The sequence below is a fragment of the Macaca thibetana genome, chromosome 7 (assembly GCF_024542745.1).
Source record: "Macaca thibetana thibetana isolate TM-01 chromosome 7, ASM2454274v1, whole genome shotgun sequence".
Classification (NCBI taxonomy): Eukaryota; Metazoa; Chordata; class Mammalia; order Primates; family Cercopithecidae; genus Macaca; species Macaca thibetana.
Window position 1 is genome coordinate 119,773,077 of NC_065584.1, and position 22,754 is coordinate 119,795,830.

At 39.5% G+C, this 22,754-nt stretch overlaps 1 protein-coding gene across 1 annotated transcript in view; it reads right to left on the reverse strand.

Moving 5' to 3' along the window:
* The window catches only part of DPH6 (diphthamine biosynthesis 6), a 338,217-nt gene that overhangs the window by 132,824 nt on the left and 182,639 nt on the right, over positions 1 to 22,754 (reverse strand). The gene's annotated exons all lie outside the window — the stretch shown is intronic.

Sequence of the window (22,754 nt, forward strand, 5' to 3'; positions counted from 1 at the left end):
CAGCACTGTTTTGTAATTCCAGTTGTAGAGACTTTTTACCTCCCTGGTTAGTTGTAATCCTAGGGTTTTTGTTTTTGTTTTGTTTGTTTTGTTTCTGGTTATTGTGAATGAGATTGTGCTCTTGATTTGGCTCTCAGCATGAGGATTATTGGTGTATAGAAATGCTACTGATGGTTTTTTTTTTGAGATGGAGTCTGGCTCTGTTGTCCAGGCTAGAGTGCAGTAGCACGATCTTGGCTCACTGCAAGCTCCGCCTCCCGGGTTCATGCCATTCTTCTGTTCAGCCTCCTAAGTAGCTGAGACTACAGGTGCCTGCCACCATGCCTGGCTAATTTTTTGTATTTTTAGCAGAGATGGGGTTTCACCATGTTAGCCAGGATGGTCTTGATCTCCTGACCTCGTGATCTGCCCACCTTAGCCTCCCAAAGTTCCGGGATTACAGGTGTGAGCCACTGCGACTGGCCAGAAATGCTACTGATTTTTGTACATTAATTTTGTATTCTGAAACTTTGCTGAAGTGGTTTATCAGATCTAGAAGACTCTGGGCAGAAACTATGGGGTTTTCATGGTATAGAATCATATCATTTGCAAAGAGAGATAGTTTGACTTCTTATCTGGATGCCTTTTATTTCTTTATCTTGCCTGAATGCTCTGGCTATAATTTTTAGTAATATGTTGAACAGGAGTGGTGAAAGTGGGCATCTTCGTCTTGTTTTGGTTTTCAAAGGGAATACTTGCAGCTTTTGCCCATTCAGTATGATGTTGTGTGTGTGTTTGTCATAGATGGCTCTTATTATTTTCAGCTATGTACATTCAATAGCTGGTTTCTTGATGGTTTTTAATATGAAAGGATACTAAATATTGTGGAAAGATTTTTCTGTATCTTGAGATGATCATGTGGTTTTTGTTTTTAGTTCTGCTTATATGATAAATCACATTTGTTGATTTGTGTATGTTGAACCAACCTTGCGTCTCAGAAATAAAGCCTACTTGATCATGGTGGATTAGCTTCCTGATAAACTGCTGGATTTGGTTTGCTAGTATTTTGTTGAATATTTTTGCATCTATGTTCATCTGGGATATTGGCCTCAAGTTTGCTTTGTTTGTTGTGTCTCTGGCAGGATTTGGTATCACAATGATGATGGCCTCATGGAATTAGTTAGGGAGGAGTCCTTCCTCCTTGATTTTTTGGAATAGTTCCAGGAGGATTGGTATCAGCTCTTCCTTATACATCTGGTAGAATGTAGCTATGAATCCATTTTGCCCAGGGTTTTTTCCAGTTGGTAGATTTTTTAAATCACTGCTTCAATTTCAGAACTTATTATTGGTCTGTCAGGGATTACATTCCTTTGAGTTCAATCTTGGGAGGTTTTATGTTTCCAGGAATATATCCATTTTATCTAGGTTTTCTAGTTTGTGTGCATAGATGTATTTGTAAGTCTCTGAGGGTTTTTTGTATTTCTGTAGGGTCAGTGGTAATGTCCCCCTTTTGTCATTTCTGATTGTGTTTATTTGGATTGTCTCTCTTTTTTCCTTTATTAGTTTAGCTAGCAGTATATCAATCACATTTAAACAAATTGTTGGTTTTATTGTTCTTTTGTACAGTTTTTCTCATCTCCATTTTATTCAGTTCAGCTCTGATTTCTTATCTTCCGCTAGCTTTGGGGTTGGTTTACGTTTGTTTTTCTAATTCCTCTATGTATGAAGTTAGGTTGCTAAAGTGAGATCTAACTTTTTAATAAGGGCGTTTAGCTCTATAAACTTTCCTCTTAACATTATTGTAGCAGTGTCCCAGAGAATCTGGTATGTTGTATCTGTGTTTTTATTAGTTTCACAGAATTCCTTGATTTCTGCCTTAATTTGATTGTTTACCCCAAAGTCATTCAGGAGTAGGTTGTATAATTTCCACGTAATTGTAGTTTTGAGTGATTTTCTTAGTACTGATTTCTATTTTTATTGCACTGTGGTCCAACAGTGTGGTGGCATGAATTCAGTATTTTGGAATTTATTGAGAACGGCTTTATGGCTGAGTGTGTGGTTGGCACTTTGGCCTCTTCTTTGTAGGGTGGCTTCTGTGTGCTGGAGATGCAAGTAAAGCCCTCAGGCTCTTTATTCCTTCTCCAGCATGGTGTCAGCAAGGGCAGGTGAAACTTCACAGCAGTGGCAGTAGGGTTCTCAGGTGCCTCTGGGAGCTCCACCCCAAAGAAACACAGATCCATTGCCAATAAGAAAGCTCAGCTGGGGGTGGGGAAACTATGTTGTTGGCCCAAACCCGGGGCTGCCTGGTGAACAGAAGGAGATGGGGCTCACAGGAAAGAGAGACTAAGCTCCTGTCTGTATGGTGGCTGTGGTATGCTGGAGGGGAGTAAAGCACTCAGGTTCTTTTATTCCTTCCTCAGCCCAAGGGCAGCAAGAGCTGTACAGCTGCAGCAGCAGTGGAAAGTGGCTGTCAGTTGCCTCTGAGAACTCCACCCCAGAGAGACACAGATCTGCTGCCAGTGGGAAAGTTCTGCTGGGGGTGGGGTGGCTCAACTGTGGGCCCAAGACAGGGACACTGCCTGGTGAAGAGCAGGGAGTTGAGGGCTTACAGAAAAGAGAGACTGAATTCTTCTCTATATGGTAGTTATGGCATGCTGGAAGTACCAGCAATACAATCAGGGTCTTTATTCTTTTTCCAGCTTGAGAGCAGCAAGGGTGGTACTACTGCAGTGGCAATGGATTGTGTCTGGAATTTCCTCCCCAGAGAAATGCAGAGCTGCCACCAATTGAAGTAATCAGGCAGGGGCAAAGCAGTTGTGCTGGGGGCCCAGGTTGGATGACGCTGCCCAGTGAAAAGTAGCAGGAGTAGGGACTTGTGTGGAAAATAGTCTGGCTGCTTTCCCATAAGTCGGCTGCAGTGTACTGAATACCTACAGTAGTTCTTGGGCTCTGCTCCCTCCCCAGCATGAGGGCAGTAGGGGCAGAGGCTGAAGTAGTGGCAAAAGGGGCAGGCCTTTCAGCTAACTCTGAGAGCTCTGTCCCACAGAAATGCAGATCTGCTACTGGCCTGAGTGCTCAGGCAGGGGTGGGTTGGCTGCGCTGCAGCCCCAGGCCAGTGGACTTTGCCATGGAAGGTGTAGTGGAAGGGAGGCCTACAGTCCATCTGTTCCTCAGCACTGCTGATGTGGCCCCTATCCTGGGGCTGTGCAAGATAGCCTGATCTCTCTTGGTGGAATTGCAGCAACTGGCACCATGGTGCTCAGGGATCCAAGGCCCTTGGGGCTCCATGTGTGACTGGGCAGTAGTTCTGCCCAGACGCTATGCAACTCTCCATGTTAGTCTGGAGGCTCCTGAGGGAGGTGGTTGGAAGAATCTCCCATGCTTAGGATTGCAAAGGTCTGTGATAAAAGTGTGAGTCCCTGGGGGCTCCGGTTCACTCACAATTTCCCTGCAGTGGGGACTCTCCCTTGGCACTCTGCAACAATCCTAGGTGGGTCATTGTCCTGCCTTGCTCCTCTCTGCTCTCTATGGGAGGTGTTGCTTCCTTGATGAATTCCAACATATCCTCCTAGATGATCCAGTCAACAGTTAGTGTTTACTGGTCACTTTATCTCAGTAGCTGCTTCTAATCAGTCATCTTGACATCTAGTCTATTTTAGTACTTTGAATATTGTCTTCCCCTTGCTTGCAAGGTTTCTGGTGAGAAATCCACTGGGATTCTTATAGAGATACCCTTATATGTGGCAATTTGCTTTTATCTTGCTGCTTTAAAAATTCACTTTGACTTTTAACAATTTAATTATAATTTGTCTCAGGGTAGACTCTTTGGATTCAATCTATTTGGGAACCATTGGGCTTTATGAATGATGTCATTTCTGATATGGTTTGGCTGTGTAGCCACCCAAATCTCGTCTTTAATTGTAGTTCCCATAATCCCCATGTCGTGGGAGGGACCTGGTTGGGAGGTAAGTGAATTGCAGGGGCAGTGACCCCCACAAAGATTTTCTCATGATAGTGAGTTCTCATGAGATCAGAATATTTTATAAGGGGGTTTCCCCCCTTTGGCTCGGCACTTCTCTTTCCTGACATCATGTGAAGAAGGACGTATTTGTTTCCTCTTCCACCATGATTGTATGTTTCCTGAGGCCTCCCCAGCCATGTAGAACTGTGAGTCAGTTAAACCTCTTTCCTTTATAAATTACCTACTCTCAGGCAGTCCTTTATAACAGCATGAGAATAGACTAATACAGTACATTGGTACTGGGTAGGAGGGTCCTACTGTAAAGATACGTGAAAATGTGGAAGTGACTTTGGAACTGGGTAACAAGCAGAGGTAGGAACAGTTTGGAGGGCTCAGAAGAAGACAGGAAAAGTACTTACAATGTGGGAAAGTTTGGAACTTCCTAGAGACTTGTTGAATGGCTTTGGCCAAAATGCTGACAGTGATATTAACAATGAAGTCCAGTCTGAAGGGGCGTCAGATGGAGATGAGGAACTTGTTGGGAACTGGAAGAAAAGTGACTCTTGCCATGTTTTAGCAAAGAGAATGGCAGCATTTTGCCCCTGCCCTAGAGATCTACGGAATTTTGAACTTGAGAGTGATAACTTAGGCTTTCTGATGGAAGAAATGTCTAAGCAGCAAAGTATTCAAGAGGAGACTTGGGTGCTGTTAGACACATTCAGTTTTATGTATTCACAAAGATGTGGTTTGGAATTGGAATATGTTGAAAAGGGAAGCAGAGCATAAAAGTTTGAAAAATTTGCAGGCTGACAATATGACAGAAAAGAAAAAACCCATTTTCTGAGGAGAAATTCAAGCCTGCTGCAGAAGTTTGCATAAGTAATGAGGAGCTAAATTTTAATCAGCAAGATGATAGGGAAAATGTCTCCAGGGGATGTCAGAAACCTTCATGGCAGCCCTCCCATCATAAGCCTGGAGGCATAGGAGGGAAAAAATGGTTTCATGGGCCAAGTCCAGGGCCCCCCTGCTGTTTGCAGCCTAGGGTCTTGGTGCCCTGTGTCCCAGCTGCTCCAGCTGTGGCTAAAACAGGACATGGTACAGCTGGGGCTGTGGCTTCAGAGGTTGCAAGCCCCGAGCTTTGGCAGCTTCCACATGGTGTTGAGCCTACGTGTGTGCAGTAGTCAAGAATTGAGGTTTGGAAACCTCTACCTAGATTTCAGAGGACAGATGGAAATGCCTGGATGTCCAGGCAGAAGTTTGCTGCAGGGGAAGGTCCTCATGGAGAACCTCTGCTAGGGCAGTGTGGAAGGGGAATGTAGGCTTAGGGCCCCCACACAGAGTTCCCACTTGGGAACTGCCTAGTGAAGCTGTGAAAAGAGGGCCACTTTCCTCCAGACCCCAGAATGGTAGGTCCACCCACAGCTTGCACAGTGCACCTGGAAAAGTCACAGATACTCAACATTTGCCTGTGAAGCCAGTCTGGAGGGGGCTGTACATTGCAAAGTCACAGAGGCATAACTCCCCAGTGGCCTGGGAGCCCACCTCTTGCATCAGTGTGGTCTGAATGTGAGACATGGAGTCAGAGGAGATCATTTTGGACCTTTAAGATTTGACTGCCCCACTGGATTTTGGACTTGTATAGGGCCTGTATCCCCTTTATATTGGTCAATTTCTTCCACTGGGAATGGGTGTATTTACCCAATGCCTGTACCTCCATTGTATCTAGGAAGTAGCTAATTTGCTTTTGGTTTTACTCGCTCGTAGGCAGAAGGGAATTGCCTTGCCTCAGATGAGACTTTGGACTTGGACTTTTGGGTTGATGCTGGAATGAGTTAAGGCTTTGGGGGACTGTTGGTAAGGCATGATTGTGTTTTGAAATGTGAGTTCATGAAAGGGGCCGGGGTGGTTTGGCTGTGTCCTCACCCAAATCTAATTTTGAATTGTAGTTCCTATAATCCTCACGTGTCATGGGCGGGACTCAGTAGGAGGTAAGTAAATTGTGGGGGCAGTACCCTGATGATGCTGTTCTAGTGATAGTGAGTGAGTTCTCATGAGATCTGATGATTTTATAAGAGGGCTTTCCCCCTGCTTGGCACTTCTTCCTGCTATCATGTGAAGAATCATGTGTTTGCTTCCCCTTCTGCCATGATTGTAAGTTTCTTGAGGCCTCATCGGCCATGCAGTACTGTGAGTCAATTGAACTTCTTTCCTTTATAAATGATCCAATCTTGGGTAGTCCTTTATAGCAACATGAGAACAGACTAATACAAATTCCCTCCCTAGATTTGGCAAGCTTACAGCCATTATGTCTTTTTTTTTGACATAGGGTCTCACTCTATCACCCAGGCTGGAGTGCAGTGGCGTGATCTCAACTCACTGGAACTTCCGCCTCCTGGGTTATTGCTTTGCATGCTCATAGCTTAACTCCCACTCATCAGTGAAAACATACAATGTTTGATATTTATCAGTTTCTTTATCCACTCATTGATTGATGGGCATTTGGGTTGGTTCCACAATTTTGCAATTGTGAATTGTGCTGCTATTAACATGCATGTGCACGTATCTTTTTCGAATAACGATTTCTTTTCCTCTGGGTAGATACCCAGTAGTGGGATTGCTGTATCAAATGGTAGTTCCACTTTTAGTTTGTTAAGGAATCTCCACAGTTTTCCACAGTAGCTGTACTAGTTTACAATGCCACCAGCAGTGTAGAAGTGTTTCCTGTTCACTAAATCCATGCCAGCATCTACTGTTTTTCGATTTTTTTTATTATGGCCATTCTTGCAGGAGTGAGGTGGTATTGCATTGTGGTTTTGATTTGCATTTCCTTGATCATCAGTGATGTTGAGCATTTTTTCATGTTTGTTGGCCATTTGTATGTCTTCCTTTGAGAATTATCTACTCATGTCCTTAGCCCACTTTTTCATGAGAACTTTTTTTTTTAACTGACTTGTTTGAGTTTGTTGTAAATTCTGGATATTAGTCCTTGTCAGATGTATAGATTGTGAAGATTTTCTCCCACTCTGTGGATTGTCTGTTTATTCTGCTGACTGTTCCTTTTGCTGTGCAAAAGTTCTTTAATTAGGTCCCAGCCATTTATGTCTTACTTTATTGCATTTGCTTTCTTGGTCAAGAAATCCTTGCCTAAGTCAACGTCTAGAAGGGTTTTTCCAATGTTATCTTCTAGAATTTTTATAGTTTCAGTTCTTAGGTTTAAGTCCATAATCCATCCAGAGTTGATTTTTGCATAAGGTGAAAGGTGAGGATCCAGTTTCATTCTCCTACATGTGCCTCGCCAATTATCCCAGCACCATTTGCTGAAAAGGATGTCCTTTCCCCACTTTGTTTTTGTTTGCTCTGTCAAAGATCAATTGGCTATTAAGTATTTGGGTTTATTTCTGGGTGCTCTTTTCTTTTCTATTGGTCTATGTGTCTCTTTTTATACCAGTACCATGCTATTTTGGTGACTATGGCCTTATAGTATAGTTTGAAATCAGGTAGAGTGATGTCTCCAGATTTGTTCTTTTTGCTTAGCCTTGCTTTGATGACGTGGGCTCTTTTTTGGTTTCATATGAATTTTAGAATTGTTTTTCTAATTCTGTGAAGAATGATGGTGGTATTTTGATGGGGATTGCATTGAATTTGTAGATTGCTTTTGGCAGTATGGTCATCTTCACAATATTGATTCTACCATCCACGAGCACGGGACTTGTTTCCATGTGTTCATGTTGTCTATGATTTCTTTCAGTAGCGTTTGGTAGTTTTCCTTGTAGAGGTCTTTCGACTCTTCGGTTAGGTGTACTCTTTTTTTTTCTTTTTTTTTTTTTGCAGCTATTGTAAAAGAGGTTGAGTTCTTGATTTGATTCTCCACTTGGTTGCTGTTGGTGTATAGAATTGCACTGGTTTGTGTACATAAATCTTGTATTCAGAAACTTCACTGAATTCTTTTATCAGTTCTAGGAGCTTTATGGAGGAGTCCTTAAAATTTTCAAGGTAAACAATCATATCATCAGGAAACAGTGACAGTTTGACTTCCTCTTTACTGATTTGGATGCCCTTTATTTCTTTCTCTTGTCTGATTGCTCTGGCTAGGACTTCCAATACTATGTTGAAGAAGAATAGTGATAGTGGGCATCCTTGTCATGTTCCAGTTCTCAGAGGGAATGCTTTCAATTTTTCCCCATTCAATATTATGTCTGCTGTAGGTTTGTCATAGATGGCTTTTATTATATTAGGATATGCCCCTTGTATGCCGATTTTGCTGAAAGTTTTAATCATAAAGTGATGCTGGATTTTGTTGAATGCTTTTTCTACATCTATTGAAATGCTCATGTGATTTTTGTTTTTAATTCTGTTTATGTGGCCTATCACACTTACTGACTTGCATATGTTAAACCATCCCAGCATCGCTGGTGTGAAACCCACTTGATCATGATGGATTAACTTTTTGACATGTTGTTGGATTCAGTTAGCAAGTACTTTGTTAAGGATTTTAGCATCTATGTTCATCAAGGATATCGGTCTGTAGTTTTCTTTTTTGGTTATGTCTTTCCCTGGTTTTGGTATTAGGGTGATGTTGGCTTCATAGAATGAATTAAGGAGGGTTTCTTCTTTCTCCATCTTGTGGGATAGTGTGAAAAGGATTGGTACCAATTCTTCTTTGAATATCTGGTAGAATTCTGCTGTGAATCCATCTGGTCCTGGACATTTTTTTGTTGGTAATTTAAAAATAATCATTTCCGTCTGGGTATCAAATTCTTCTTGATTTAAGCTACGAGGGTGGTATTTTCCCATGAATTTTCCATCTCTTCTACGTTTTCTAATTTATGTGCATAAAGGTGTTCATAGCTGCCTTGAATGATCTTTTGTATTTTAGTGGTGTCAGTTGTAATATCACCTGTTTCATTTCTTAGTGAGGTTATCTGGATTTTCTCTCTTCTTTTCTTGGTTGACCTTGTCAATGGTCTATCAATTTTATTTATCTTTTTCAAATAACTATCTTTTTGTTTCACTTATCTTTTTTTGTTGTTTGTTTAAATTTCATGTAGTTCTGCTCTGATCTTGTTTTCCTTTCTTCTGCCCGGTTTGGGTTTGTTCTTGTTTCTCTAGTTCCTTGAGGTGTGACCTTAGAATGTCAGTTTGTGCTCTTTCAGTCTTAGGGCTATGAACTTTCCTCTGAGCATCACCTTTTGCTGTATCCCAGAGGTTTTGATAGGTTGTGTCATTATTGTTGTTCAGTTCAAAGAATTTTTAAATTTCCATCTTGATTTCATGTTTGACCCAATGCTCATTCAGGAGCAGGTTTTTAAATTTCCATGTATTTGCATGGTTTTGAAGGTTCTTTTTGGAGTTGATTTCTAGTTTTATTCCAGTGTGGTCTGAGAGAGTGCTTGATATAATTTCAGTTTTCTTAAATTTACTGAGGCTCGTTTTATGGCCTATCATATGGTCTATCCTGGGGAAAGTTCCATGCACTATTGAATAGAATGTGTATTCTGTAGTTTCTGGATGAAATGTTCTGTATATATCTGTTAAGTCCATTTGTTGCAAGGTATAGTTTAAATCCATTGTTTCTTTGTTGACTTTCTGTCTTGATGACCTGTCTAGTGCCGTCAGTGGAGTATTGAAGTCCCTCACAATTATTGTGTTGCTGTCTGTCTCATTCCTTAGGTCTATTAGTAATTGTTTTATAAATTTGGGAGCTCCAGTGTTAGGTGCATACATGTTTAGGATTGCGATCTTTTCCTGTTGGACAAGGAATTTGACCATTATATAATGTCCCTCTTTGTCTCTTTTAACTGTTGTTGCTTTAACATTTATTTTGTCTGATATAGGAATAGCTACCCCTGCTTGCTTTGGTGACCATTTGCATAAAATGCACTTTTCCACCACTTTAAGTTTATGTGAGTATGTGCTAGGTGAGTCTCCTGAAGGCAGCAGATAGTTGGTTGTTGAGTTCTTATCCACTCTGTGGTTCTGTATTTTTAAGTGGAGCATTTAGGCCATTTACATTCAATGTTAGTATAGAAATGTGAGGTACCATTGCATTCATTGTGCTCTCTGTTGCTTGTGTATTTTATTTATTTTGTTTTTGTTTTTGCTTTTTAACATGTATTTTTTTATAGGTCCTGTGTGATTTATGCATTAAAGAGATTCTGTCTTGATGTGTTTTCAGGATTTATTTCAAGATTGAAAGCACCTTTTGGTTCTTGTAGTGGTGGCTTGGTAATGGTGAATTCTCTCAGCATTTGTTTGTCTGAAAATGACTGTATCTTTCCTTGATATATGATGCTTAGTTTTGCTGGATACAGAATTCTTGACTGATAATTGTTTTGTTTGAGGAGACTGAAGATAGGGCCCCAATCCCTTCTAGCTTGTAGAGTTTCTGCTGAGATATCTGCTGTTAATCTGATAGGTTTATACGTTTATATGTTACCTGGTGCTTCTGTCTCACAGTTCTTAAGATTCTTTCCTTTGTCTTAACTTTGGATGACCTGATGACAATGTGCATAGGTGAAGATCTCTTTGTGATGGATGTCCTAGGTGTTCTTTGTGCTTCTTGTATTTGGATGTCTGGGTCTCTAGCAAGGTTGGGGAAGCTTTCCTTGATTGTTCCCCCAAATGTTTTCCAAGCTTTTAGAATTCTCTTCTTCCTCAGGAACACGAATTATTCTTAGGTTTGGTTGTTTAACAGAATCCCAGGCTTCTTGGAGGCTTTGTTCATATTTTCTTATTCTTTTTGCTTTGTCTTTGTTGGATTGGTTTAATTTGAAGACCTTGTCTTTGAGCTCTGAATTTCTTTCTTCTACTTGTTCAATTCTATTGCTGAGACTTTCCAGAGTATTTCACATTTCTAACAGTGTGTCCAATGTTTTCAGAATTTTTGATTGTTTTCTTTTTAAGCTATCTATTTCCTTGAATATTTCTCCTTTCACTTCTTGTATCATATTTTAGATCTCCTTGCATTGGGCATTGCCTTTCTGTGGTCCCTCTCTGATTGGCTTAGTAGCTAACCTCCTGAATTCTTTTTCAGGTAAATCAGGGATTTCTTCTTCGTTTGGAGCCATTACTGGTGACCGTGTGATTTTTTTGGAGGCAATGAAGAGCCTTGTTTTGTCATATTACCAGGGTTGGTTTTCTGGTTGCTTCTCATTTGGGTAAGCTCTGTCAGAGGGAAGGTCTAGGGCTGAAGGCTGTTGTTCAGATTCTTTTGTCCCATGGAATGTTCCTTTGATGTAGTACTCTCCCCCTTTTCCTATGGATGTGGATTCCTGTGAGCCAAACTGCAGTGATGGTTGTCTGTCTTCTGGGTCTAGCCACACAGCAAGTCTACCTGGCTCTGGGCTGGTATTGGGAGTTGTCTGCAGAGTCCTGTGATGTGAACCATCTATGGGTCTCTCAGCCAGGGATACCAACACCTGTTCTGGTGGAGGTGGTGGGGGGTGCAATGGACTCCATGAGATTCTTAGCTTTGGTGGTTTAACGTTCTATTTTTGTGTTGGTTGGCCTCCTGCCAGTAGGTGGCACTTTTCAGAGAGCATCAGCTGTGTTATTATGAGGAGGAAGTGGTGGTGGGCGGGGCCCCAGAACTCCCAAGATTATATACCCTTTGTCTTCTGCTACCAGGTTGGGTAGGGAAGGACCATCAGGTAGGGGTGGGGCTAGGCATGTATGAGCTCAGACTCTCCTTGGGCGGGCCTTGCTGTGGCTGCTGTGGTGGATGGGGGTGAGAATCTCAGGTCACTGGAGTTGTGTGCCTAGGAGGATTATGGCTGCTTCTGCTGAGTCATGCAGGTTGTTAGACAGTTGGGGGAAAGCTGGCAGTCACAGGCCTCACCCAGCTCCTAGCAAACCCAAGGGCAGGTCTCACTCCCACCATGCCCCCCTCAACACCCCCAAAAGCGCTTCCAGGCAGAGAGCAATACAGGCTTGAAAATCTACTTCAGGCTGTCTGCCTCCCAGCTGTGAAAGAAAAGGGCTTGGTTCTTCTCCTGCTTGTGGAGTCTGCACACCAGATTTGGGCCATTCCCCACGTTCTGTCCAGAAGGCTTCTCACCCTGTTCAAATTGTTACAAAGTTCAGCTAGAAATTTGCTTCTCCCTGTGTAGTTTTACTCCCTGTTCCTCTCCCATTGGATCCCTATGGTGCCAGGCAGGAATGGCCTGCTAGGGGACCCATTGAGCTCCCAAGGCCTTTCTGCTGCTTCCTCCACCCCTGTATTTCGCTTGGCTCTCCAAATTGACTCAGCTCCAGCTAAAGTCGGAAACTTCTCCCATAAACAGACCTTCAGTTTATCCAGTGGAGGTGCATGTTTGGGAGAGGAAGCTCTCCCTTTGCTACTTCTGCAGTTGGGGCACTCACAGTTTTCTTTTTTCCTTCGGCGGGGAGGGGGGACTCCTGGGTCCTGCAGGAGCAGTCCGCTTCCTTCAGAGAGTCTCATTGTGTCTGTTTTTGAAGTCATTTTCTAAGTTTTTCAGTTCAGTCATTGTATTCTTCAATTCCAGGATTTCCATCTGGTTCTTTTTTTAAGGTTTCTATATTTTTTTCAAAATTAAACTTCCCATTTTATTCATGTGTTGTTTTCCTGGCTTCATTTAGTTGTCTTTGTTCTCTTACAGCTTATTAAACTTCTTTAAAATGGTTATTCTGAATCCTCTGTCAAGCAGTTCATGCATTTCCATGCTTTAGGGCTGGTTATTGGAGCTTTATTCATTTCCTTTGGTTATGTTTGCTTGATTTTTTGCAATCCATGTAGCCTTGCATTGTTGTCTATGCGTCTGAAAGAGCAAACACCTTCTCCAGTCTTTACAGACTGGTTTTTGCAGGTAAAAAACTCCTCCTGCTGGGTCCCCAGATTGATAGGGTTGCCTCCAAGATCATGATTAACTGGGGCCAGAGCTGGGTCACATGGATGCTGCTGGGTCTGCAGTCAGGTACACAGTTGAAGGGCCTGTTACTGCAGGCACAGGTGGGCACAATTCCTGCCTGGTACGCATCAGATGTGACTACTTCTGGAACCATGGTCAAGCAAGGTTGGAGCTGGGTCGCAAGAGGACTTCTGGGTCTGCAGATGGCAGGTCCATTAGTAGGGTATTAATAGGCATGGCTCCTACTAGACTGCCTATTAACCACAATAGATGGCGGATAGAGCCAAGTCACAGGGCTGCTTCAGCATTGCAGTAGGGTATGAGTTCAGCAGGCCTGTTACCAGGGTTATAAATAGATGTCTTTTGAAGGTAACATATGTGGGTAGCACTGCCCCCAGGCCATAGCAGAGTGGAAATGGAAATAAGTCACAGGACCAGTTTAAGGTCTATAGCCAGATACCTCAACAGTGTGCCTGTTATTGGGGGCATATATGGGTGTGTCTCCCAGAGGGTCCCTGGATTGGCAGGACTGTCTCTGGGCTATGGTAGATTGGGGCTAGAGCCCAGTTAAGGGCCACTTTATTTTACACAATTGGGTGTGAGGTCAACAGGCCTGCCACTGGAGGAATGAACAGGCATATCTCCTACCAGGTCCTTGGGTAGGCAGGACTTCTCCCTACAGCAGAGCAGGGATGCAGCTGAGTCACAGGTCTCAGGATCCACAGCCAGGACTAAGTTTGTGGGCCTTCTAATGAAGGTATAAACCAACCTGATTCCTCCCATGTCCCCTGGCAAATGGGATCACGGGCAGGACAGAGACCAAGGGCGTCTGGAACTGAGACTACGGGAGAATAGGGCTGTTACTGACATGCAGCTGAGGCCACTGTCAGCTAGCCTGTCACTGGGGCATAGGCTAGTCTTCTCAAAGTGGCCGTCCAAAGACTTGGGCATCACTGGGGTTCTGCATCATCCTACCTGGATCCCAATGCTCCCACAAGGGCATTTTTGTCTGTGAATGTTTGCCAAGTTATTGTTAGTATTGAGGGATATGAGCTGGGAAACCTCATTTTCCACCCTCTTGCCTATGTCAATCTCTAACTTTCAACAGTTTGATTGTAATGTATCTCAGTGCAGGCCTTTATAGGTTTGTCTTTTTTTTTTTTGAGACGGAGTCTTGCTGTGTCACCCAGGCTGGAGTGCAGTGGCCGGATCTCAGCTCACTGCAAGCTCCGCCTCCCGGGTTCACACCATTCTCTTGCCTCAGCCTCCTGTGTAGCAGGGACCACAGGCGCCCGCCACCACGCCTGGCTAATTTTTTTTTTTTGTATTTTTAGTAGAGATGGGGTTTCACCGTGTTAGCCAGGATGGTCTCGATCTCCTGACCTCGTGATCCGCCTGTCTTGGCCTCCCAAAGTGCTGGGATTACAGACGTGAGCCACCGTGCCCGGCCGGTTTGTCTTATATTTAGTCCTTTGATCTTGAATTTGGATATCTACATCATTTCTCAGATTTGGGAAATTTTCAGCCATTCTTTAAATAACATCTCTTTTTTTCCCTCTCTTATCCTTCTTGTACTCTCATACTGTATAGATTGGTCTGCTTGATCATGTCCCATAAGTTCTTTAGGCGTTCTTCACTGTTCTTTCTTTTTTACTCCCTTTTTTATACTCTGACTCAAAAAATTCAAATGACCTGACTTCAAGTTTCCTGATTCCTTCTTCTGCTTGACCAAGTCTGCTATTGAACCTCTCCAGTGAATTTTTTGGTTCAGTTATTAAATTCTTTGGTTCCAGATTTTCTATTATTTTCAGTTTCTATTCCTTTGTTGATTTTCTAATTTTGTTAATGCATCATTTTCCTGATTTCATTTAGTTGTTTATCTATGCTTTCTTATAGCACATTGAGCTTTGAAATGATTACTTTGAATTCTTTGTCAAGTAATTCATATTAATAGGTTTTCATTTTAGGGCCAGTTTCTGAAGATCTATTTTGGGCCTATGATTGGGTCATATTTCCCTGTTTCTTTATGAGTCTTATTGTTACGTTTTTTGCATTTGAAAAAGCAAATGTCTCTTCCAGTCTTTTTATTAAGTGGCTTAACATAGGGGAAGACCTTCACCAGTCAACCCAGTTAGAAATTTTAGGTCCTCTTAAATCTTTTCTGGGGATATTTCTTCCCTGGGTTTGTGCATGTAATTTCACAAGGAGAGAGGTTTGCCAGTTTCCTTTTCAGAAGCTTGTAATCTCTTACTCTGCAGAGTGTCTGTTTGCAGTGCTACAGGCTCTCTGGAACCATTAAAAGCCACCGAGCTCTCTTTGCAGCATTCTCTTCTGTTCTCTGTGGCCCTCAGGAATCCAAAACATGTCAGTTCTGTCAGCACTCCAAGTCAGGAGAGACAGTAACCAGACATTTGGGAAGCCCTCTGAAAATCTGGAATACTGGACACATGTTCTGCCCTTCTCTTTCCCTCCTGTGGGAGAAACCATGAGTTGGTCACTTTCCCCCAAATCGGCAAGCTCTGCTGGCCTCCATCTTTATTATTGCCAGTTTTCTGGCATTGTAATATGCTTCTAAACTCTCTTTTTCACTTTCTAACTTGTAGGTATCCAAAGTATGCCAGAAGCCTGTCTGCACTCCAAGTCTGATGAGACAGAAACCAGTCCCTTTAGTTATTGCCCCCAGAGTTGGAATGTACCTTTAGCATTCCACGGGTCTCCCAAGGGAGAAGCCATGATCTTTCTGATCACACCGAATTGTGCTGTTTTTGGGGAGGGGGCATCACAGTTGACACAAGATGGCTTTTCTTACCCAATGTGGTTGTTTTTGACTCTGAGCTTGTCTGGGGTAGTGTGACTTAACTAGCTTCTAGAGTTCTCATAAAGGCTCTTTGAAGGATATACTGTTGTCCCCATGGGGAAATACGGTCAGTGACTTCCCGCTCTGCTATCTTACTAGTGTATTTCTTTCTAGCCATCTTTTTTTATTACTGATTTTTAGCATAATCTTATTGTAAGATAACATTCCCTGTATAATTTCATTCCTATGACATTAGTAGACTTGCATTATGGCCCTGGATATAACTAACTTTTGTATAATTTCTAGTTTCCTTGAAAATAATATGTGTACTGCAGTTGTTGGGTATTGTGTTTCTATGTTTGTAGAATCAAGTTTGCTAATTGCACTATTTTAATTTTCTATATCCTTGATGATTTTGTCTGTTTTTAAAATCAATACTTGAAAGAAGCATGCAAAAATCTCAAATTATGACTACAAATTTGTCATAAGGAGATCCCCTACTGTCAATTTCTGTTACACATTTTGAGGTGGTAATTATATATATACAAATTAAGAATTGTTATATCTTCCTGAAGACTTGAGCCTTTTAACATATTGCAGTGTACTTTACAATAATGCTTTTCATTCATTTTGTCTTCTGTTAAAAGACATCAATATAAACTCTCTTTTGCCTAGCTTCTGCATGGCACATGTTTTCGCACTCTTACTTTCATTCTTTCTGTGCCATTATTTTTAGTGGTGTCTCTTTCAAAGAGCATAGATTTGGGGTTTGCTTTCTAGTCAATCTATTTTTTTTTTGTCTTTAAGTGAAACAGTGGTGCATTTATATTTATTGTAATTATTGATATATTTGCACTTAAATATATAATCTTACCCTTGATTTGCTTCTGCTAGTTGCTCTATGCTTATTTTACTTTGTTTCGCCTTTTAAAAATTATTTTTCATTATTCTATTTTTTCCTTCTTCATTAGATTACATTATATTCATTTATATTATTTTAGTGGTCATCCTAGTTTATGACATGTTATCTACATCTATGAGGTTTATTATTAATCTCAACATTTGCCTTTTTTATATACAATGCAAAAACTTTAACCATTTAACTCCACTTCCCTAACACCCTCAGTTATGTGCACTGCTTTTTATTTAATTCTATGTAGATTTTAAACTCAAAGAGACATCATGTTATTGTTACATATAGTTAATATCTGCTTATATTTTCTCATGTTTACTCTTTTCATTCCTCATTGATCTTTCCTGCATCTCTGATATTCTATCTGGAATAATTTCCTTCTTCCTTAACAGCCTTTACTGTCCTTTGGTGTGGATATTTTCTGGAAACAAATTTTCTTAGTTTTTGTTCAAAAAATTTTTAGCTTCATGTTTTTTCCCAACATTTTTTGAGGAAAAAATGTATATATATGGAAAAGCCTAAAGGATTTTACAAGACCACCTATATATCCACTACCTACACTCTACAATTAGCACTTTGTTGTATTTATCATATACCTATCATTTGCCATCAATCCATCTTATATTTTTAATGCATTTCCCAGTAAGCTGCAGACATTACTCTTTATTTAGTCTGTGTCATGCGTGTTACTAACTAGAGTTAAGTATTTATATCTTGAGAGAAAAATTACATACAGCAAAATGGATAAACTACAAGTGAACTATGAAATAAAGTTTTACAAACAGATTACTGTCATCCTGGAAATTCCTCCACTCTTATTCTTGAAGGATATTATTGCTGGGTACAGAATTCTAGGATGGCAATTATTTTCATTTAGCACTATCAAAATTTGATTTCATTGACTACTGTCTTCACTATTTCTATTCTAATTGTTGCTTCTTTGAAAGTAGCCTGTTTTTAACCCACTTTGGCTGTTTTCAATTTTTTTTTCTTCTTTTGTTTCCAGCAGTTTTACCATTATGTGTCTAAATATCTATTTTTATTTTGTTTGAGGTTCATAACGCTTCTTGAATCTATACTTTTGTGTTTTGTTAATTTTGGAAGGCTCTTAGCTACTATGTTTTTGAACATTGCACTTTCCCCATTCTCCCTCTAGTCTTTCTGACACTTTAATTACATATATTTTTGACCTTCTATTTCCATGCCTCTTAATTCTTTTATGTGTATTTTCTATCTTTGTTTCTCTTCATGTTTCATTCTGAATATTTTCTTCTGATCTCTTTTCCAGTTCACTGAATTGCTCTTTGGCTATATCTACAGGCGACTGGAAAGACCTTAACCCCTTTTCTCAAACACAACTCAAACACAACTCACAACTAACATCTGCCAACGTGATCAAAAAGACTGGTAATATGACCCTCAACCTGGGCTTAAATCTGTCATTATAAATACTTCAGGATTCCTAGATTATGCTTATTCCCTAAAACCCAATCACCAAATCTATGGGTAGTGAGGCAACTTTCTCACCAACACCTCTAATGTATTTTATTTACTTTTCTATCTGTCTCACTCCAAAGAATACAAGCTCCATGAAAGCAATATTTTTTAGCTGTTCAGTTCACTACTGTACACCCAATGTCTAAATAGTGCCATGCATATAAGAATAAGCACTCAATAAATATGTTCTGAATGAATAAATCATATGAGGATTATATTTTATAAGAAATCACCAAACTGGGACTTTATGAAAACAGCAATCAGAAATTTTATTTCTTAACAACAGCAACAGTAAAAAGCTGAATTGGTTAGCATAACAACTAAGTAAATATAAAAGCTAAAAAAGAGACTCAATTGGAGTTTGGAAGCATTGATTGTTACTTTTATTATTATCCTCTCCCAAACTGGTAAGTCTTCCATAGATTTAGGCTTCAAAAACCGAAACCATCCTTGCGTCGCCCAGTTTGATTCCCGACACAAATGATATCACGGTATGGTGTTGCTACTACCAAAGTCCATTTACTAGAGACAGAAATGAGTCAAGTAGTCCTTTAACTATGGGTGAAACTGATTAATAAACCTTGATTTATTAATCTGCTCCAGTGACCATTTATAGCAACAGTGACCCAGTAGTACCTACAGCCCAGCACCCATTCAAGCCCCAAGTTGTATCATTTAGTTTTACAGCATTAGGTTTCAGACTGGTAAATACCTTGCTCCAGCTTGCCAAATCACTTTTCTGCTCCTCAGCCTAAGGGCAAGGGTGGGGAGAGACAGGGTAGGAAAGTTGTGCTGAACCAAATGTTGGCAAATGAAAGTCATCGTTTATCTTCTTACTTTCTTTGTCCTATCTGTAAGGAAATATTTTGTAGGTTGTAGAGAGGCAGTTGCAGCATACCTCAATGGATGGGATTCTTGAGTTTATACATGTTGCTATGAGCGATGAAAGCAAATTCCCATGCACAACATACTCAAGAGGTCTACCATACCAACACTTTTAATCATCTTGCGTGTGTGTGTGTGTGTGTGTGTGTGTGTGAACACTTTTCTGAAGGGGTCTTTTTTTACACTTAAGATTTCAATCCTCCATTGTGAGTAATGTTTTCACCTGAGTTCAATGGAAAGTTTTAAAGGGCCCTACTGTCTTTCTACCAAGACCAGTGAAATGTTGAAGAATAACATTTAAGTGTTTATTTAACACTGGAACTCACTATACTGCTCTCTCTTAATTTTCTTAATCAGATATTAAAAAAATTAAAAATATATGCTCTTTGTAAGAAGTCACAGATTACAGATATATAAAGAATTAAGCTTCTCTGTTTACTCCCTTCCTGCTCACTTCCTCAACGAATCCAATACTATCAGTCTGGTGATTATATGCCCATCTCTTACTATGCTCATTCATACATAAATAAACATATAAGCTCCCGGCCTCCACCAACATTTTTAGAAAAACAGGATAATAACTCACACATCACTGTTTACCATGAATCAACATATTATGGCCACAATGTCAGTTCAGATTAGCAAAACTAGTGTTATCTGTCACTGTAATCATAACATTGGGAATAATGATTACCGTGGTAACTTCATTTTAATGTTAAGACTAGAATTACTGTGTAATTTACCTACCTTTATAGTAGATTCCATGTAGACCTAGTAGTTTTTTTAAACAGAGTAGGTATTCAAGATATATGCTGGATTGAAGAGAAGAATAAAAATACAGAGATGGCTAAACATTATAAAGTTTTTCAAGACCTTTGATGATATATCTCAAATAAAGCAAAATAAAATGAAAGAGCCAAGAATGGGCTGTCAGACTGATGATGTTTTTAAAAGTTACAACTTTTAAAAGTGTGTGCTTTTATTATTATATAAAATACGTAATTGTCCCATGAAATTATTTCAACAAGAAACGAACTTAAGTGCTGATTATAGGATACATTAGTACTTAGGAAATTATTTCAACAAAAGCACAATTAAATACTAAGTGAAAGTAGGGAACATTAATAAAATTGAGGTTAAATTCCTGTGAACTTTGTCTTTCTATATACACCATTGCTTTGCCAATAATTAATTTAAAATACTATTTTCCACAAAGCTGACTGAAAATCTAAAACAACCTCATAAGGAAGAAAAAGCCTTCTGGGTAGTTGCAAGTAGAAGTCTGATTTTTCTGTTAAAGGTTATACATTTTAATATGATATTCTGATTGATTTATGTAAAGCTTTGGATTTTTCATTTTCTCAAGCCTGTCACTGCAGTGATGTACGGTACATTTTACTATCAAGTTTGCCATAAGCAATAAAGTCGGGGCCCCAAAGAAATTTTAATGTATTTCTCCATTTTTATCCCACAGCTTTCTATTATTCGGTTATTTTGTTTAGAATCGCAGTTTAGTTGATATCATTTTTACATTCATATAAATAATTCAAGATTTTAACTTAAAGGTAAAATTTAAGTAGATTAATTATTTAATAGAAAAGTTTAAGGGTCATCATATGTAAAGTGAAAGTCTAAATGATAAATCAAAATTTACACTAACAGTATTTTTAAATGTTTTATTTTACATTCTAGTTTGCTTAAAGCATTTTTCTCTAACAAGATAAATGAAAAAAAAGGAACTAATTAAATGTCATATAATGTGAAATGGAGACACACCTGTAAGATTCTTTATGAATAAAAAAATAAAGTATGAAAATAACAACCAAATAAATTAAAAAGTTCTTATTGTAGAACTAATAGCTGTTACAGAGGTTATGAAGATGAAAATAGAACAGTAGTCAAGACATCTGTATGTAACCTAGTAGAAAGAATAAGTCCTTAAACAACTATAACTAACATAAAGCAGAATAAATAAGCTTATTTGCAGCAAGAAAGAAAGAGAAACAAATTGACAGGGCAGTTCATCTCTTGTGACTAAAGGTATAAGAGTATTTGAGTTCAATCTTGCATAGTCTGTAGGATTAAGTAGTTAAGGAGAGAAGAAGAAAGGAAAGCTGGTAGGACAGAATAAAGCAAGGAAGGAGAGAAGCGAAGGCATAATCAGGGAGTGGCCATTGGTTCAGTATTACTAGAGCAAAGTGGACATGTAGGGGAATCCTGGGAGCAGGACTGAAAAAGGATGCTATGGCCATATGTCAGATAGCCTTCCATTCATGGCTAATCATCTTATTCACTTAGAAAATAATGAAGCACTATTGTGGAATTTTGCGCAGGGAGTCATACACTAGAAAGAAAACCTATATGGCAGTGAAACTGAATATAGAGAATATGAAAGCAAGGATTTGAATTAGTTGTATCTTGTCCAAGAGTTGGGCAAGACACAAATTTAATGAGCGATAAGCATGGGGATAGAAATATGTAAGATACCTATTAGGACTAGAATATAAAAGATTAGATAATCTGTTGAATATTCATAGTAAATGAGAGGATAGCTTAAGAGATGATTCCAACATTCTGTGCTTGAGTTACTGTGAGGAGAAGAGTTGTGTTAAATAACAAAAATAGGGAATAAAGACACTTAGAGGGGAAAATGAGTTCAAGTTTTGTATATAATGAGAATGACATGTATTGGCAGCCATGTGCAGCAGCTAGTCAGAAATAAGAACCTTGAGTTATGGAGAAAGTAGATATTAGTAGAAAGACTAGAAAGAGAGTGACTTGAGAATCATCTGGAAAAAGAGGTGAAAATTAAACTTGTAAAAAATACATAATTCCAGAAAAAGAAAATATTGCAAAAGAAAAGAATGGACCTATAAAAAGAACTTGCAGCATATGTGCATGCTGGAGGTAAAAAGAAGAGAAGCTACTGAAGAAGACAGGAGAAATCTCAAGACAGGCAGAAAAAAAGTCAGACTAGTACAGAGGCATATGACCATTATAGGGGAAATTTTCAAAGAGATGGTGGCCCATATTATCAAGGAAAGGCATTAAGGATTATGAAGAATGAAAAAAGGCCAATAGCAGTTCATCAAAGTAATTAAGGTCAAGCTAGATTGCAAATGTGTTACAAAGCAAATGAAAACTGATGCAATTTAGAAAACAGATTGATTTTCAGAGTGGTATTCAGGGTACTGCATTTTAGATATTACTAATATTTAGGGTGGAATGTTAATTTAAGATATGTCTGAAATACAATGTGATTTTGATAAAACATGTAGAAGAGTACCTGACATTTTTGTTCTCCAGCATTTATTCATCTTTCTTTTGGTAATCATACTTCATTTTCTGTCTAAAGAATTCCTTCTCTACCACGTGGGTTAGTTTAGGAGTAAAGCTGGTGACTTGTGAAAGTTTAGCCCTGGACCCTGTGACTGAGAGATAGGCATATCAACTAACTCTGAATTCACACCAAGAATACCACCTTCAAGCCTGTTATATGAAAAAAAAAAATTAGAAAAATCCCAAATAGTCCTAATTGAGCCAACATGTAACATATTAAGCCATAACAATGAAGAGAAAAAAGGTGCCTAAACAAAATTCCAATGAATGAAATCAAAGAACTAAACAAAGTGATATTCCATGTTCATGGATAAAGACTCAATATTGTCGTGAGGTCAATTCTTCCCAAATTGATCTTCAATTTCAGTCAAAATCCAAGCAAGTTTTTTTTTTTGTGGATATGGAAAAACTGATTGTAAAGTTTTTATGAAGAGAAAAAAAATCCAGAATGGTCAATACAATATGGAAGAAGAAAAAAGTTGGAAATGAACACTATCTGACTTGAATATTTACTGC